Source organism: Ascaphus truei, chromosome 5, assembly GCF_040206685.1.
Source record: "Ascaphus truei isolate aAscTru1 chromosome 5, aAscTru1.hap1, whole genome shotgun sequence".
Lineage (NCBI taxonomy): Eukaryota > Metazoa > Chordata > Amphibia > Anura > Ascaphidae > Ascaphus > Ascaphus truei.
In genome coordinates, this window is record NC_134487.1 from 293,750,056 (window position 1) to 293,767,428 (window position 17,373).

The following is a 17,373-nucleotide window of genomic DNA, read 5'->3' on the forward strand; positions in this document are numbered from 1 at the left end:
CGGACGAATCTGACCTTCGTACGCTGATCTTGCATCCAATCTAATCTTGCATCCAAGAACGAATTTGCCATGTGTAATACAGAGTCCTTGTAATGTTTTGCTTGCTTGCTAAAAGTCTGAGCACCTCAATGCTACAGCATCATTTACATCCAAGGGGAATTAGCGGCACCGATACACGTCTGGTGTTGCTGATTTTCTCACTGACCTTTAATCAGTCTTACTGATATTTATTAGCAGTAATCCAATAGATTTCATTAGGAGTCCCACTAGTAAAAATCTGCACTTTTCCAAAAAATTCAATATTTTGGCCAAGAACCCCCCAAAGTTCACTTAATCGCTGTAATTATAATTATATGGTTATTGGGTTCAATTTGGATGACTTGCTCTTAAATAAATACTAGTATGTCATTTGTAATACCTTTTCTTCTTTTAGGCTACGATGATATCCGCTCCGGCTGGGCGTACGCACGATCGGGTGACGTCATCCTCGCGAAGCCGCCGAGGCGGCATGTGAACTGCAGGCGGGAGACAAGCAGGGGAGGCAGGGAGGCGTGGCGGAGGCGTGGCCGTGAGCGCTTCACCCTCATTGGCTGAACCGCTCACGAGATGCGACAGACGCCTGCTCAAAACAAAATCTCACGTCTGTTCTCCTGTCTGCCGCCCCGCAGTTCCAGGCGTCGCGTGCATCATGTTAGCTGTCATTGGATTGTTGCAATTTGTTATTGAGCTGCTCGGTGGCGCGCTGCGCAACACAGCCGGCCACCTTGGGTATAATCACGGCCTTAGTGTTTCCCTGATAACTAGAAGTTTATACGTGTAAGCGCTTTGGCCATCAACACTTTGGGCATTATTGACTAAGAGGTGCTCTGCCCTGATGCCAGAGGACACAACGCGTCCCTTTTACTGTATTGAGTCATAAATGAACTTCCAGATGTTTAGTTAATATGGACCATAAAGGCTTTAAGCGCCGCCCCTCCTTTGTAACGCTAAACCAAATAACGTCACACCACACAAGGTTGGAAGAAAAGGTCACAGCTTTATTTTAACACCCGCTGTTAAAATCAACCAGCCTGCCCGCCAGCCCAGCAGGATCCATGCGAAATGGGGGGGAGATCCGTGCCCAGCGGCCAGCAATCGGCCCGCTCCCCCCCCCCGCCCGTAGCATGTGCATGGGGGGGTGATCCTTGCCCAGACAGCCAGCAAATGGCCCGCTCCCTCCCCCCGCCCAAAAGCACTGTAAAATGGGAGGGGGAGATCCTCATTCAGCCGATGTTGGGCTGCTTCCCTCCCCCTCCCGCCCCTAGGGTCAGCTTTGGCCCAGCCCTAAAGCTGGCGCCCAGCCTTTTACCAGCGTTGATTAGGCATAGGCCGGCCCGGCCCTACAGCCGGCGCCTCCAGCCTGCCGAGCTCTTCTAGGGGCTCCAGCTGACAGGCGGACCCTAAAGTCCTCGCCCGTTCTCCGTCTCCTGAGCTTGGCTGGCACGGCAGCTCCGCTGTGACGAGGAGACAAACTGCTCCTGTGTGATACAAATCATGTTAATATAACGTTCCAACAGCTCAATACAATAGCAAAACATGGGGATGGGTGGGTGGGAATTCCGTTAGCTCTGACTCTTCCCCCCAGGGACCTTCACTTTATACCCTCTCACCCCCCTCCCCCTAGATGGGAGGGGACAAGCAGTCTTCCCACTCCGTGGGGGAAGGGGGGTTATCCGACCCCCCAGCTCATGCCAATCAGGACGTCGCAGCCCTTGAGCCTACGACCCCATTCTGGGGCCTCTGTCTCATCATTGCCTTTCCCCTAATCCAAGTGTCATCCCGCAGTTCACGGGTGGCCAACTCCTGTCCTCACGAGCCAGCAACAGGTCAAGGTTTTCAGGAAATCCCTGCTTCAGCACAGGCGGCTCAATCAGCGGCTCAGTCTTCGAAGTCTTCAAAGTCGAAGACTGAGCCACTGATTGAGCCATCTGTGCTGAAGCAGGGATATCCTGAAAACCTGACCTGTTGATATCCCTTGAGGACTGGAGTTAGCCACCACCCCTGGTTCAATGTTCCAGTATAGGAGATGCTACAAAAGCAGTCTTCCTACCGCAAAACAAAGCGGACGGGTTTGCTCAATGTATGTGCCGGGACAGCAACAAACAGATGGTTTTCGTTAACTTATCTTTGTGACTTATACCAATAAAAAAAAAATGGGCTGAAATGGCTGTTTTCTGATAAGCTCTTTTATGGACACTGTTAAAATGAGAATCCTGCTCTGCCTCGAGTCAGTGACCGAGAAGGTAGAACGCCAGCAGGCCAAAGTATACATGTTTAAGATGTTTTCCATTCTGCAGCTGTCACTTGTAAGGCCCTTTGACATGAGGCTTTTCATGAATTCACAACCACGCCGGTGGCTTCGGGAGAGCATTTTTTTTTTTTTAAAACAAACTCTAATTTATGTGCAGAGCTGAGCCAAATCTTCGTGGAACCCGGTGACATTGTCAAATTTCGGACTTTCCCGACCCAAGAAAAAAAGTAAATACCGTCGTTAGGGATCATCTTTCACCCTTCCGTTTGGTGACAGGTTTTGCAATATTTTACAATTGAGGCCAAACTCCCGAATCCTGTAACTATTGGTGGAAGAAACCTAAAATGGGAATGCGGAAACAATAGTTCGGACACATTAAAAATAAGAAAACTTTCCAAAAAAACAGAAACCCGTGAAAAGCTTTATTAAATGTGTCGCAGAAAGTTGATTACATCGTGTGATTATCGCATTAGTAAACGACGTTCTTGCAATCCCACAGAGGACTAAATTGAAATGACGAAAACAAGATACTTCCCTGGTTAAAACTGAGTGATTAATTATACTTTACTAATACTGTTTATTTTCAGTATGGGTGGGAAAACTTTTTGAAGAGGTGTAGATCATCGGGAAGCGCAAACCATGAAAGACAGAAAAAAATCTGATAGTGCAATATACGTGATAATTAGTGGAGTGATGTATATACAGGAGTCTATGTGCAGGGTACTCACAAGTGTAAAGTGAGTGGTATTCACATAATGGTATCTTTGACTAACAGCCCACCAGGGAAGGTAATCACAAGGAGCCTCAGGAGACCTTAATAGGTGACAAAGGAAACGGACATAGTGCAGACTGTATGACAATTTATAAAAGGTAAGTGGTAAGGGATACACTCACATGGTAATAAAAATATTCAAGCATATAGATCCTGCGAACTGGATCTCGGCAACTTGAGTGTGTGAGCTCTGCCTCCCCTGTGTCTCGGCGTGCATGTCACTGGTGCGTCTTCACCTTGCATGGGATCGTGAGAAGGATCCCCCACTGGGTTATAGCGGCATCCTAATTTGTTTGTATTGGTATCATTTATATTTATTTATTTCACAATAAGATTGTGCTTTAGGCAAGTTGTGTTATATTTGGTTATCCTAGAGCGCCATAATTGATAAGTTTGTTTGTTTCACTGGGAAAACTTTTTGCCAACATTCAAATTTGCCGCGAGTTTTGTTTCATTTTCGCACATTCGTTAGAATGTGAAAAAAAACGTCACTGCTTTTTCTCTTGATTAAAATCTAAAAAAAAATGCGAATATTGAATAGATAAAATATAAATATAAAGAGACCTTGGCGAAGCGCTTGCAGCGTGAAACATATTGGCCCGTTTTTGCCCCTTTTTTATGATCAAATAAACTATTTTTGGAGTTACCCTCTCTACCTCGTTTTTGTCTTGTCTACCTACTTCTAATCTGTTGGTGTCCCTTGAGGACTGGCATTGGCCACCCTTGGCATACGGCATTGCTTGTAGCTAAAGATCTTACATACATACCTTGAGGAGGCAAACATTTTACATATATCACCAACATCTGTTCGTTACTATTTCCTGTATTATTATTTTTTTTAAGGTGGCACTGTGTGCTCATTTGCATGTCATTTCCCAGAATCCCTTGCTGCAGTGGAAGTGCTGTGTGCTGGGTGATAATGGTGAAAGGCGTTGTTGCAGACCTGTCTAAGACATGCAAATGAGCATACAGTAATATTTCCATTTGCTATATTTTTTTTAACAAATCTAAAGTTTTGTCCCGAAGTTTCACACCAAACAGATAACAAGGAATAAATATTATGTATGCTGACGTGGAATGCTGCAGGGATTACAAGCTTGCGGAAATCACGGCTATTTTCTTTTCGATACACTTTTTTTTTAACGACAATTGTATAACAGTCTTACAAAAATGTTACTGGATTGCAGACAGAAAACATATTTTACCAGGCATGGCTATTTTTAAGACACATTTTTCCGTGAGGACCAATTTAATTTTTGATTAAAATGTCTCTTCCTATCACAATCCAACTCCGAAACGCCCCACCCGATACGACAAAAATATTTCAGACGTTAAATTTTGTATAGTACTAGAGTTCATTTTTTTTTTTCCATAGGGTATTGTACAGTACAGTATTGAAAGCTTATATATACTGTATATACATTATTGCAGTGGTGTGCAAAGTGGGGGGCGCGAGATTACCGGCGGGGGGCGCGGGGTTTACAGAGGCCCCGTGCGCTTCCGAAGGCTCTTAAATTAAGTAACGGGGGAGCTGCAGGGCCTCTGTAAACTTACCTTGATCCAGCGGGCATCTGCAGACGCGTCGCCATGGGGGTCATGTGTCAACGTGACTTCATGACATCCACACGCCGGGAATCAAGATAAGGAGGAGGAGGGAGGGGGGCGCGCATAGAGGAGGACATCCGGAAGGGGGGGCGCAGGGAAAAAAGTTTGCCCCCCCTGCATTATTGTATGTACTACACGTTCATAAGATTGATCCTATGGAAAAATGGGTTTTCGCATTATGATGATTCCCAATCACAGGGGTGCTCACCCCCCCCCCAACAGGTCAGGATTTCAGAATATCAATGCTTCAGCACAGGTGACTCAATCAGTCCCTGCTTCAGCACAGGTGGCTCAATCAGTCCCTGCTTCAGCATAGGTGACATAGAAGGTCAAAGACTGAGCCACCTGTGCTGAAGCTGGGATATCCTGAAAACCTGACCTATAAGGGGGTGGGGGGGAATAGGATGGGGGGGGGGGGCGTTGAGCTATTTTCAAGAATGCATTGGGTCGGATAACGGAGGACCACCTGTGTAAAATAAAGAATATATTTTGGTAAGTCATTGTGACTGACCCTTATAGCATGCCAGATGTAAGTGCAATGTGTTGGCTTGCAAAAGGTTAAGTTAAATTGCAGAAGCTGCTCTTGGACAGGGACGGCCAACTCAAGTCCTCAAGGGCCACCAACAGGTCAGGTTTTCAGGATATCCCTGCTTCAGCACTGGTGGCTCAATCAGTGGCTCAGTCTCCAACCGAGCCACCTGCGCTGAAGCAAGGGTACCCTGAAAACCTGACCTGTTGATGGCCCTTGAGGACTGGCGTTGGCCATCCCTGTTCTAAGAAAATCCACATACTGGCAAAAAAAATTTGTTTAACTCCTTTGCTGCCAAAAAGGACATTGAACACATTGCAGCAAAAACGTCCTACCTCCTTTTCCCATTGCTGATGTTAACTCCAGCTGCCCCTTACCCCCAGACAGCAGCGGGGTGGCTCACATGTACCAGATGGGACCCACAGATAGGAATAGTTTCCTAATTGGAACAAGGTAACGCTGAGTCTGCTGCTTGTCTGACCCATACACGTGCGTCTACAGTATATCTCCTGCACACAGAGAGCTTGGGGCTTGTCAGTGGTGGGATGCTCTGGGCTTTCAACTACTGTGTATGAGGACAAGCTGTGAATTCCTGAACTTCAGTTAAATATTCACTCCCACTTTGCAGCTTTATATTCCCCCCTTGGCTGCCACAGGGGCCTGCATCATATCTGCAAACCGGAAGGGTTCAAGAGGCAATAAAAGTTAAACAATGACTGTGTAACTACTCGTTCGCCATTTGCAACGGTCGTTTCCTCATTTCCTTGTAATAACGTGTAAATATTGCAGAACACATACTGCTTTAAGGCTGCAGAAGGCCTCGTGCCCAACTGGAGAGAGAATGTAACAGCAATAACCCAACTTCACGCAACTTCATTTATCAACTGAGATACAACCTCTGGTTGTAGGTTCCGGACCTTTAGGAATAGATACCCATGCTGCTCATTTTTCTTTTCTTTGTTACATAACATAAACCAGAATGTTCCTTGAATCCTGCTATCTATCTCAATTAGATTGTAAGCTCTTCGGAGCAGGGACTCCTTTTTCCTAAACGTTACTTTTATGTCTGAAGCTCTTCTCCCCTTCATGTGTTATTTATATTATTTGTTATTTATATGATTGTCACGTGTTTTACTGTTGTGAAGCGCTATGTACATTAATGGCGCTATATAAATAAAGACATACCTACATACATACATACATACACACACATACATACATACACACATACATACACACACATACATACATACATACACACATACATACACACATACCCACATACACACATACACACATACATACACACATACATACATACACACATACATACATACATACATAAACACACATACATACATACATACACACATACATACATACACACACATACATACATACACACATACATACACACATACCCACATACATACATAAACACACATACATACATACATACACACATACATACATACACACACATACATACATACATACACACATACATACACACATACCCACATACATACATACACACATACATTCACACATACCCACTTACATACATACACATACATACATACATACATACATACAGACATTTCCCCATACCATTCAACTGTACCTATTTAGCAGGTACCTGCTTTTTAATGTCCTGTACCTAATAAATTCAGAAGTACCTATTGTAGATATTTCTGTCAGGGCCTGAAGCATCAGCTACTGTAGGTAAAGCAGCTGGGAGATTGATGACTTATCAGCTAATGATCAGCTGGTTATGGGGGGATTTAAAACCACTTTATTGTGTGTGTGTATATAAATATATACAAATAAATTCATGCATACACATATTTTATTGATAACCTGATTTTTGCATGTAGTAAATTGTACGTGTTATTGTGCCTCCTGTGGAGACCCTTCTACCCTCCATAGACATATGGTAACAAATAAAGTGTACCTATTACAGGCATACCCCGCTTTAAGTACACTCACTTTAAGTACACTCGCGAGTAAGGACATATCGCCCAATAAGCAAACGGCAGCTCACGCATGCGCCTGTCATCACGTCCTGAACAGCAATACCAGCTCCCTACCTGTACCAAAGCTGTGCGCAAGCGGGGAGACTATAGAGCCTGTTACTAATGTGTTATTTACATCAGTTATGCACGTATATGACGATTGCAGTACAGTACATGCATCGATAAGTGGGGAAAGGTAGTGCTTCACTTTAAGTACATTTTCGCTTTACATACATGCTCCGGTCCCATTGCGTACGTTAATGCGGGGAATGCCTGTATTATGTACCAAATGTTGGAGGGTCTGTGTCCAGCTCCACTATCTAAAATATCTCCAGTATCACCACAGAGCTGACTTTTTATTTAGCGGGAGATACAATATAGCCGTCTGGTCAACTTCACTCCGGTGGGACAATAGAAAGCCATGATGTCATTGGAACACAACATCCTGGTTTTCTATTGGGTGATTCCACCGGCCTTAAAAGGTCATTAATTATTTCATCTTATCTGGGGGATTAGCTGGAGCCCCTTGTTTAGTATTTTTAAAGCAGTATTCCAACTAATATATATATATATATGTATGTATGTATGAAGCAAAGGTTCTCTGCATTATTTTCAGTTCTGGGGACCCCCTGGTTCTCGAGGTACGTGCGTCGGTATGTGCTGCCACTATCTCCCTAATACTTAAGTCTCCCGCGACACAACGGCCAATAGGACATCGCGACGGATGATTTCCGTGCTGCGGGAGATTGAAACCCAATGTTATTCTCCCAGCCGGGGATGTTACCGGCAGCACGGAGACATACCTTTAATATAACACATATATGTATTATATGTGTGCGTGCATTTACATACTGTATATTCCGTGTTCAGGAAAAAAGGGACCCCTTTCGTTTTTCATCATATTTTATGTATTTCTTGCTTGCTCAATCCCCATAAAAATGTGCACAATTGTATGTCTGTTATGTAGATGAACACTATATAAGAAACACCATGCAGGCATTCCACTGATGGTAACTAAATTGATGTCACTGTATTATGTCAGCAAGTAGCAGATACGCTGCGGGAGGTTCGTGTTCATTAAACGAGACATAGGCGTTTTTCCTCCGCAGCTCGTCAATGAGTTAAATCTAGTCTGAAACGCTAAGATTAAGATTAATATAAAGTTTGAGTTCAAAGTATGATTCAAAGTGTGTGTTCAAAATGTCCTTCTGCTGAAACGCCTGAAGATGAGAACGCCGCTGTCTGATTGAATCATTGTTAACGCGCTGATCCAGCTGCTCCCTCTCCGGAACAATACGAATGAGTTTTCTCAGTCCTCCTAGCGACCGTGCTTTATCAAGGAACATTGTATGGCAGCGTTTTGGACCTTCATTCTTGCTCTGTCTCCAGCACTTTTGTTACGCGCTTATCTTCTTCGCTACACACCATTTTGTAATGACGCACTTGATGAGGTCATCACGCCGTCCCCAATCCCAAAGAATATTTATTAGATGATCAAATAATTCTTCAATTCAGCAATGTACTGCGACAGACCTATAACCGCTCACATTTTCATGAAAATGTAGTGATGTTACTGCATGATATGACGGAAAATATATATATATATAATTCCAGCGGAAAATCGCTTTTTTGCAGCGCGTTGCTGGTCCACCCTTCAGCAGAGAAACGGTTAAGTGTCAACACGAAAATTAAAATTGTTTTTACATCAACATTTTTTTTTTTACAAAACAAGAACGTACGGAAGAAAAGGAAAAGTGGAGGCAATTTGTAGAAAAGGAAAAGAAAAGCTATTTTTGTGGATGGCAGTGAGCCCTGTGTGGTATCCGACGCGTTGTGTTTTATAACTGCTTTTATTCTGTTCTTTATGGCTCTGAATCAATGTAAAAGACCAAGCTGTTTGTCATTAGGAAGAGTACAAGACAAGCTGCTAAATAGATTACTTCTTCTTCTGAGGTCTGCTCCTCCATCGCTAATAAAAATGTATACGCTGCCTTATTATAAAGAAGAATGTTTTATATAGTGAATGGCCACTGAATCATTTGCTAACTTTGAATTTCTATGCTGGCAAACTATAATGTTACGTTAACATAATGCTGTTAGAGTAATCATGGGATTGGTTTACTTGTGGTTAAGGAGTTAGTCTCTAAAGTAGAAGATCCAAGTTAAAAACCCGGTATCTGCAATGAGTGACCAGTGCCAAGTTACTGTATCTCTCTATGACTCATGTATCAAAAGCGAAGGTCTGAATTTCTTAGGGATTATATCTCTTGTTGTATATAGTGTGCTGGTTATTTTCGATGTACTGTAGGCTGGGCCCCCTACAGGAGGAGAGCTGACGAGTGGCTGTGGGGGGCCCGGCGACTGACGCTAGATGTTGGGCCCAACATCGACGTCCAGCTGCAGGGCATGTGATTGCTGCCGGTCTCCCTCGCCGGTCCACACTGGACATTGGGCCCAACTTCTGTATCCACGAGCAGGACTGGCGCGGCATGGAGGTCTGGAGTCCACCAACAGGTGTGTGTTGTGTGTGTGGGGGTGTTGTGTGTGTGTGTGTTTGGGGGGTATTGTGTGTTTTGTGTGTTGGGGATATACTGTATGTGCGGGGGGGTTGTGGGAGTATTGTGCGTGCGTGTGTGGGGTTTGTGGGAGTATTGTGTTTGTGGGGATATTGTGTGTGTGTGTTGGGGGAGTATTGTGTACGTGGGGGATTGGTTTTTGGGTGTATTGTGGGTGAGGGGACTGTGTGTGGGGGTTCCTACCATTGTCTTGCTTTGCACTGACCATTAAAGTGTTCTTTTAATACTAATCCCTGCTTGGAGTTACCCTCATTTTGGCGATCCACTAGCTGGTATGCTGCCAAGAAACGCTGCTGTGCTCCTCTACACCTCTGCTGTTTGTGTTTACCCTGAGAGGACTGCACGCAGGAACGGATCCATGCATCAAGGACACCACTAAGGGAGGTAAAGGGCCTACGCCCATTATTATTTTACCCTCCAGTGCTGGACTGATTGAGTTATTTCCCCAGGGTGTAGTACACCATCAATAGGAGACCTATTTTGAGGTACCCGCGTGGGAACCACCAGGCCTCTGGTTTCACACCCTGGGATGTTATGGATTATACTCTATGTCCCTAAACCTGGATCCACTATGGTATAAGGAATTATCAGTACAATAATGAGCTATCCATGGTGATGCACCATAAACACCATTTACCTGTAATGAGTACAAGTATATAATAGTATAACCATGTGTTATTGTATTTTGTTGCTGTTTTAAGACATTTCTGTTTTATTGATCGAAGCCCTCTCTTTTGTGCCTGAATCCTCATAAACCAGGATATACATGTGTAAATGTGTATTCAGTATTAGGTATACATATTTACACATCTATTTGCTTGGGTAATGTTTTTTCTAGTATGATTTTTAATTCTTATAAGCCAGAGATACGTATATATACGGACACGTAATAAATGCATCTGTATTTCTAGCTCTGGATAAGGCTAAACATTATCGGTAACCCAGAGGGAGAAGTCAGGGTTCTTGTGCAGCAGAGTCATCGGGGTGGAAGAGGAAACCAGTTTAGAATTGGCCTTCACACGATCCCACAACACACAGGAGTGATTCAAGGCTGGAAATGTCCTGTAAGTCTGGGGTGGCCTTTATTCTATATAAATCTAGAAATCTCTACCTGTATCCCCGTTCAGTCTCTAGTGCAGACTGGGATGGGTAATGTGTGAAAATAATATAAGATTTTTGTTACCGATAATGTTTAGCCTTATCCAGAAATAGAAATATATATGTATTTATATTCATCTATATGAGTATTGCTGGCTTATAAGAATTAACTCGGGAGACTATATGTCTAACCTTATCCAGACAATAGAAATATAGATGCATTTATAACGTATTCATCTATAAAAGTATTGCTGGCTTATAAGAATTAATGTACTATTGTCAAAAAGATAAAGAGATGTACCTAGGGAAGGCACCAAAGGTCCCTTGTAAGTGGCGCACAGCAGGACCCTTATAGTATAATGTGGTCAGCGGTGAACAAATGTATACAGAAGAAAATAAAAAATGTTTATTAAATATCTTTATTAAAATTGTTGTGTGGTGTGTATAGCACAAAATAAAAATAGACTAGATAAGTCTATAATACTACTAGGTTTCCCTAATCAAGACTAGTGATGGATTATGCTAAGTAGATGGTATGTTCATGCGAAATAGCTCAAGAAAGAGCTAGAGGTGTTAGAGAAGTATGGACAGAGTGTGGGATGTCACTGCGTGCAGATGATCACAGTATCCCAGCTGATGAAGGTATTGTATTAGTTGCAATCTAGATTATACAGTAAGTGCTTGCACATGTGAAGTGCCCTATGTTCAAATAGGATACCTAATAACCAGATAGCCCGAAGGTAAGTCGCTCTGGATGGGCTGAGCGCACAGTACCCAGCCTTGATGTTTAGTGTGGTGAGAAGATCTCACTGCGCATGTGTCATAGATGTAATGACAATGGAAATCGTAAAGGCGTACATAGAGCAAGGTAGGTGAAATTAAATTGCTGAACCCTACATGCGATGTCTGTATCTCTAGGGCTATTACGATATGTGCTGTTGTGTTGTCAAATGCTGTATAGCACAAGGGCTGATGGACGCACAGTTTCCAGCACGATTGTGCTTTGACGTGAAAGACTCTCTTCACTGCGCATGTGTCATAATGTACTCGTGCGAAAGAATACCGTGCGCATATGGAGCAAGGTTAGTGAGGTAGAATAAAGAAGTCTCCGTGAGGTGTCTGTGACCCTGGGGCTGTTGTAATGTCAAAACAGGGCAGATAGCTGGTGCAACAATACTATTGAATACCCTTTCAAGGTGCTGAGTATCAGAGTAGCTGCTGAATGTTTGTCCTCATGGCATATACATTTGCTGCCATATCTAGTGTGCGATATTGTCATAGGGGTAGTTACTGTTATATAGGTTATGATAGTACCTAGTGATTTTGACCCTAAGATATTTGATGTGTGTCTTGTACCATTTAAAATCAAAATTGATATTCAAAAGTTTACGTGTATGGAGTGGGGGGGGGGGGCGGGAATTAATATCAAGGGCCTCCGATTTATTATTGTTTATTTTGAAGTCCAGATGATTCCCCGAATTGTAGTAGGATGGAGAGAAGGTTGGGCAGGGATATTAGAGGTTTTGTGATTGTCAGTAGGATGTTGTCCACGTATAAAGATATCTTATATTCCTTCTGTCCTATCCGGCAGCCTCAGATATTTTGGTTGGAGTGAATGAGATTACTCAGAGGCTCCATAGAAAGTGTAAATAGCAGAGGGGATAGGGGGCATCCCTGCCTAGTTCACCAAGATATTTGGAAATATTGAGACATCATGTAATTTAGCTTGATTGCCACTGAAGGGCAGGTATATAGGGATTTTATTTTCATTAGCATTTAGGGACAAATTCGAATTGTTGTAGTGTTGTAAACATATAGTCTAATAAAAGCCTGTCTATTTACAATGTACCCCACTTGATTCGGTGGAATGATCGTGGGTAGGATTGAATTAAGCCTATTAGCTTGGACCTTGGTATAAATCTTGACATCCGTGTTCACTAAAGAGATAGGTCTATAGTTACTGCTATCTAGGTATCCCTACCGTCTTTAAAGACCATCACTATGTGTGCCTGAGTTATAAAAATCGGGGCTGTAGCACTAATTTATTAATCCCATCTCTACACATTCCAGAGCATTCCTCTGGCTTTGATGAGGTTAAATCCTTACTTTTCCCTTTCTGAAACAATAGTAGCGAGATCATCGTGCCATGCTACACTGATATTTGTTGTATATAGTTGGTTGTCAATTATTTGGCACAGCACCCTATTGTGAGGTATGATACACTGTATTGTTCTACTTTCTCCATGTCTCCACTGCCTTCTCCATGTGCACTATTGCAGTAATGTACTAATGTGCAGGCATTGCTCTTCTACTGTGTCTACAAGTCCCCCAACCAACAATCGTCTTAGATCAGGAGAAGAGCTATACCAGGTGCAACCGGAGGAAGGCACCAAGGCTCATGTCCTTTAAGGGTCCATTGCCTTGGCTGCCATGTTAATGACTTTCTACATTTGACTACATTTTTCCTTGTGGTGCGGTATCAGTGCTACCACTAAGAATTCTGGGTCACAACTCTTTCAATCACCACCAAGTAGGGAACACTATGGTAATGGGGGCCGGCGTTGGTGTAGAGGGAGGCTGTGTGGGTTTGGATGGTGCCAGAGGGTGCATGGTAGTAGAATGTGGTCCAAATTTTTTTTGCTTCAGGGGTCCACTGTCCACTTGTTCCGCCCCTGTCTTAGATTGCAGGTTCATTAACACAGGGATTGTTTTCCTTTGATGTTCGCGTCTACAGTGTATGTATGTTGCAGTTATTCATGTAAGGGATTATTATCCCCAGTATGGTATTGTGTGTTTTGTATAGCACTGCATGCATAGATGGTGTTATGTTAAAAAATAGACAGTGATGGGTTACCCAGCAGTGTTATATACAATTAAACTGTTAATGCTTGGTGAATGTCTTGTATACCTCTGTACAAATGTCTGATTAACCTGGACTTTGATAGCTGAGCTGCAGCTCATGCCATTTTAGTCTGCTAAAGGTGCTGAACTGGTTAATTTCTTGTGCCCCTTTCCCTAGAAATATCCCTGCTTTTTTGTCTGCCGTAGAAAAGCATTTTGATGCTGTGTTTGCTGCTGAGACAGCAGGAGGGATCCGCTGACGTCACAATTATGGCAACAAAACATTTTCCCTTTAACTTCTTATCCTGGGTCTGTGGGAATCGCTGGGTTTTTACAGCTTTGGAAGCATCTGGCGGAAAGAAAAGACCAGAATAGTTCAAAATAACATTGCAACTGTCAGACAAGGGAGTCAGTGTTTCTTGCAGATGCCTATCTCATGCGATAGTGAACTGCGTATCACGACAGAATAATTTGCTTGTGTCTCACTAGGTTGTTTTCTAAATGCAACCAAAAAAATGCAGGGAAATGATACAGATCGTGCGGAGTAAGGGAACAATTATTATTCAATGTCTCCAAGCTGCGGAACTCGGCACTGGTCTTTATCAAAGACATTATTTCATTTGCATCCAATCCTATTTTTTGCACCCAGGAGACTTTGACAAAGAGTTAATAATAATAACTTTATTTCATATAGCACTTATCTTCCAATAGGGCACAAAGTGCTTCACAATGACAGTACAGTGCGTGGCACACAGGAATGTTAGGGACACTGTCCCTGCCCTGAGTTTACAATCTATGTTTTTGGTGCCTGGGGCACAAGGAGATAAAGTGACTTACCCAAGGTCACAAGGGGCTAACACTGGGAATTGAACCCGGTTCCCCAGTATCTCTGGAAGCAGGGGGTCCACAGAGCTGAAATGAATGGGGTACAGCTCCTATGTATACATATATATATTTTTAAAATCCTATGTGTACATATATATATTTTAAAAATGCTAAACAATTTGCCCGCTTGGATTGCGCCTTTAAAAGTAAACCATGGACGCCAAATTTGTGGCGAGTGTCGGGCACGGAGGTTACCTTTTCCATTAGAGAATAGCGCTGTCGTGCGCTCTGGAGTGCGTTTAATCCGATGGGGGAAAGTAGAATTGGACCGGGGGGAGAGGAATGGTAGAAGGGCCATCAGGGAATAGTATGGGGTCTTAGAGGCTGCAATGCCACTGTTAACCTCTGAGTAAAGACCCACTAATAAAGTCCCGTTATGTAAGGAAATCCAATCCATTCAGAAAGCTATGTGAGGGGTTGAGGTAGAATGAATTTCCTTACCTCCAACTGTAGACCCTCTACTGCAGCTTGGATCTTGTGTTGGTGGAAACACTCATCTGCGGTGGTGTAAGAGCCTCCTCCTCCTCCCTCCGTGTGCCGTCCAAACCAGAAGGTAACAGCAAATCTGCAATGGAGGTTCAGGGCACTCACGGAAAGCCCAAGCGGACAAAAAGCAGGGAACCCAGGTATTTAATGTTCAAATAAAGCCTTCGCGTTTTTTCCACTACCTGGGTTCCGTGCTTTTTGTCCGCTTGGGCTTTCCGTGAGTGCCCTGAATCTCCGTTGCAGATTTACCTTTTCTATTAGTATTATGTCCAAGAATTTGTTTCCGGTCTGTGCCATTTTTTTTTCTGCTTCCAAAAGCTTGGTTATCAACATGTCGGTGTACCTTTCTACGTTCTCAATGGGTTTAAGCAATAAATAGGCCAACGGGTCCCGTGGGATGTTGCATTCTGTGACCTGGCCAATCAGGCCTTTTCCCTCTTCCCATAGGTTGCTAGCCTGGGTGCACATCCACCAGAGGTGAAGAAACGTGCTTCTACACTCCCTCTATCATTCCAGAGAGTGTTCCTAGGAGACCGCATGCAGTCTGTGTGGGGTGTAGTGCCATCAATGCAGTACTTCGAGATTTGCCTCTTTTGTAGACGAACATATGGATGATTAGTCATCCCAATCTAGTTCCATACCCAGATCTCTCCCCCATTGCTGCCTGAACTGTGTTGTCTCCACTATGCTTCCTATTGAGAGCAAGCTGTAGAATAAAGAGACTGTCCCTTCGATGTTTTCAGAATTATAAAACACTAGTCTCTGAAGAAGTAGACTTTAACTACGAAATGCGTAGGTATTGGAGTGCAAGCTGATACACTGTTACTGCCATATAAGCTTGCGGCAATTAGACTTTTTGACTGTCTACCGGCGAGTCGCCTACACAGTGACGCAGCCAGTGACGTCATCAGCGGCCGCCTGAGTTTGGCAAGTGTAATCGGCCTAAGCCGTCAGTGTGGAAGGATCCCTACAGCAGCGCTCGAGCCACCAGAAGCGCGGACAAGTGTGGGCAGGTACCGGGAACATCCGGAACTGACTTCCCATTGAGAAGACGTCCAGGACCTCCAATCTGGTTGTAGCCTGTGGGAATCGGCACTCGGTGTGTGGATCAGCTGTCTTCGCCACGTTGGTAACATGTCGAAAACATGTCATGCTTATTTGATTTCACTATGATGTACGTGCAATACTTAGGCGGTGTTAATCTGTGCGCCAAAGAGATCTGTGCCAAATATCAGAAGTAAGATTGGAAAGATTCAGACGTGTTTGTGCTCGCAAATTGTTGTAAATGCAAACGTTTGCTCTGTTTCTGGAGCAAATCGCACCATTATATATATATAGATATAGATATATATATATCTATATCTATATATATATATCAACAAGAAAAAGAAAACAGCACTAACACATAAATCTGATGATGATGAATAAATAAAAATATACCACAAAATGAACAAAGTCCAGTCCAAAGTGTTCAGACACAAAATGTCATCAAAATCTTTTGGTAGCAGTGTGTTGAATCGAAAGCCAGTTGAATAATTGGTGAGGGGGGCTGCTGGATCCAAGGGAGAATCTCTCCCTGGTAACTATGAAGAAAAGAAAAAGGGAAAAAGCGCACCCCCTAGTGCAATAACTTCCAGGACATAGAATAAAATTATTTAATAAAATAGATGTGTGATAAAAAGTGCACACTTACAAGATGGATATAGAATAAATTCACATAAAGGTTTCTCTGGTAAACTGTATGATTAGCCGGGTGACAGAGGGTAGCGGCATCCGCCAATACTCACACCTCTGCAGACCCGTGGAGCACCGCCAGAAGCCTGTAGGTAACAGTAACAAACTGTGCCAGCAGGAACCGATGTCAAGATCTTTCAAGGTAGTGTTACAGTCCAACAGATCTATTCACCACGGCACACCACCTCAGTAGGCATCCAATATTAGTGTCCACAATGATCTCAAGACACCACGTGATCGGCGTGGTGACGTCAGTCCTACGCGTTACGTCGGTCTAAGCCGACTTCGTCAGGGAATAATGACGTACCGTATGAGGGAGTACTAGGATATATATACACTCTCACAGTGAATCTTAATTGGTCACAGCTCTTGAAAGCACAGCTGATGTAAATAAGAATACATATGATTATAGAGAGGCATATAACAGAAAGGAAAACATTAAATAGGTGAATACATTTAGAGCATTAACAACACTACAGTTCAAATTGCGTAAGATATAATAGAACAAATGGCATGCAATAACTACATTAAATTACAATTTA

At 43.3% G+C, this 17,373-nt stretch overlaps 1 long non-coding RNA gene across 1 annotated transcript; it reads right to left on the reverse strand.

Moving 5' to 3' along the window:
• Positions 1 to 1,276: 1,276 nt before the first annotated feature.
• LOC142494608 (uncharacterized) lies at positions 1,277 to 5,956 on the reverse strand. The gene is made up of 3 exons (XR_012801560.1): positions 5,532 to 5,956; positions 2,526 to 2,629; positions 1,277 to 1,517 (listed from the first exon to the last, which is right to left on the reverse strand). It is a non-coding gene; the product is annotated as an uncharacterized LOC142494608 (long non-coding RNA).
• Positions 5,957 to 17,373: the final 11,417 nt, after the last annotated feature.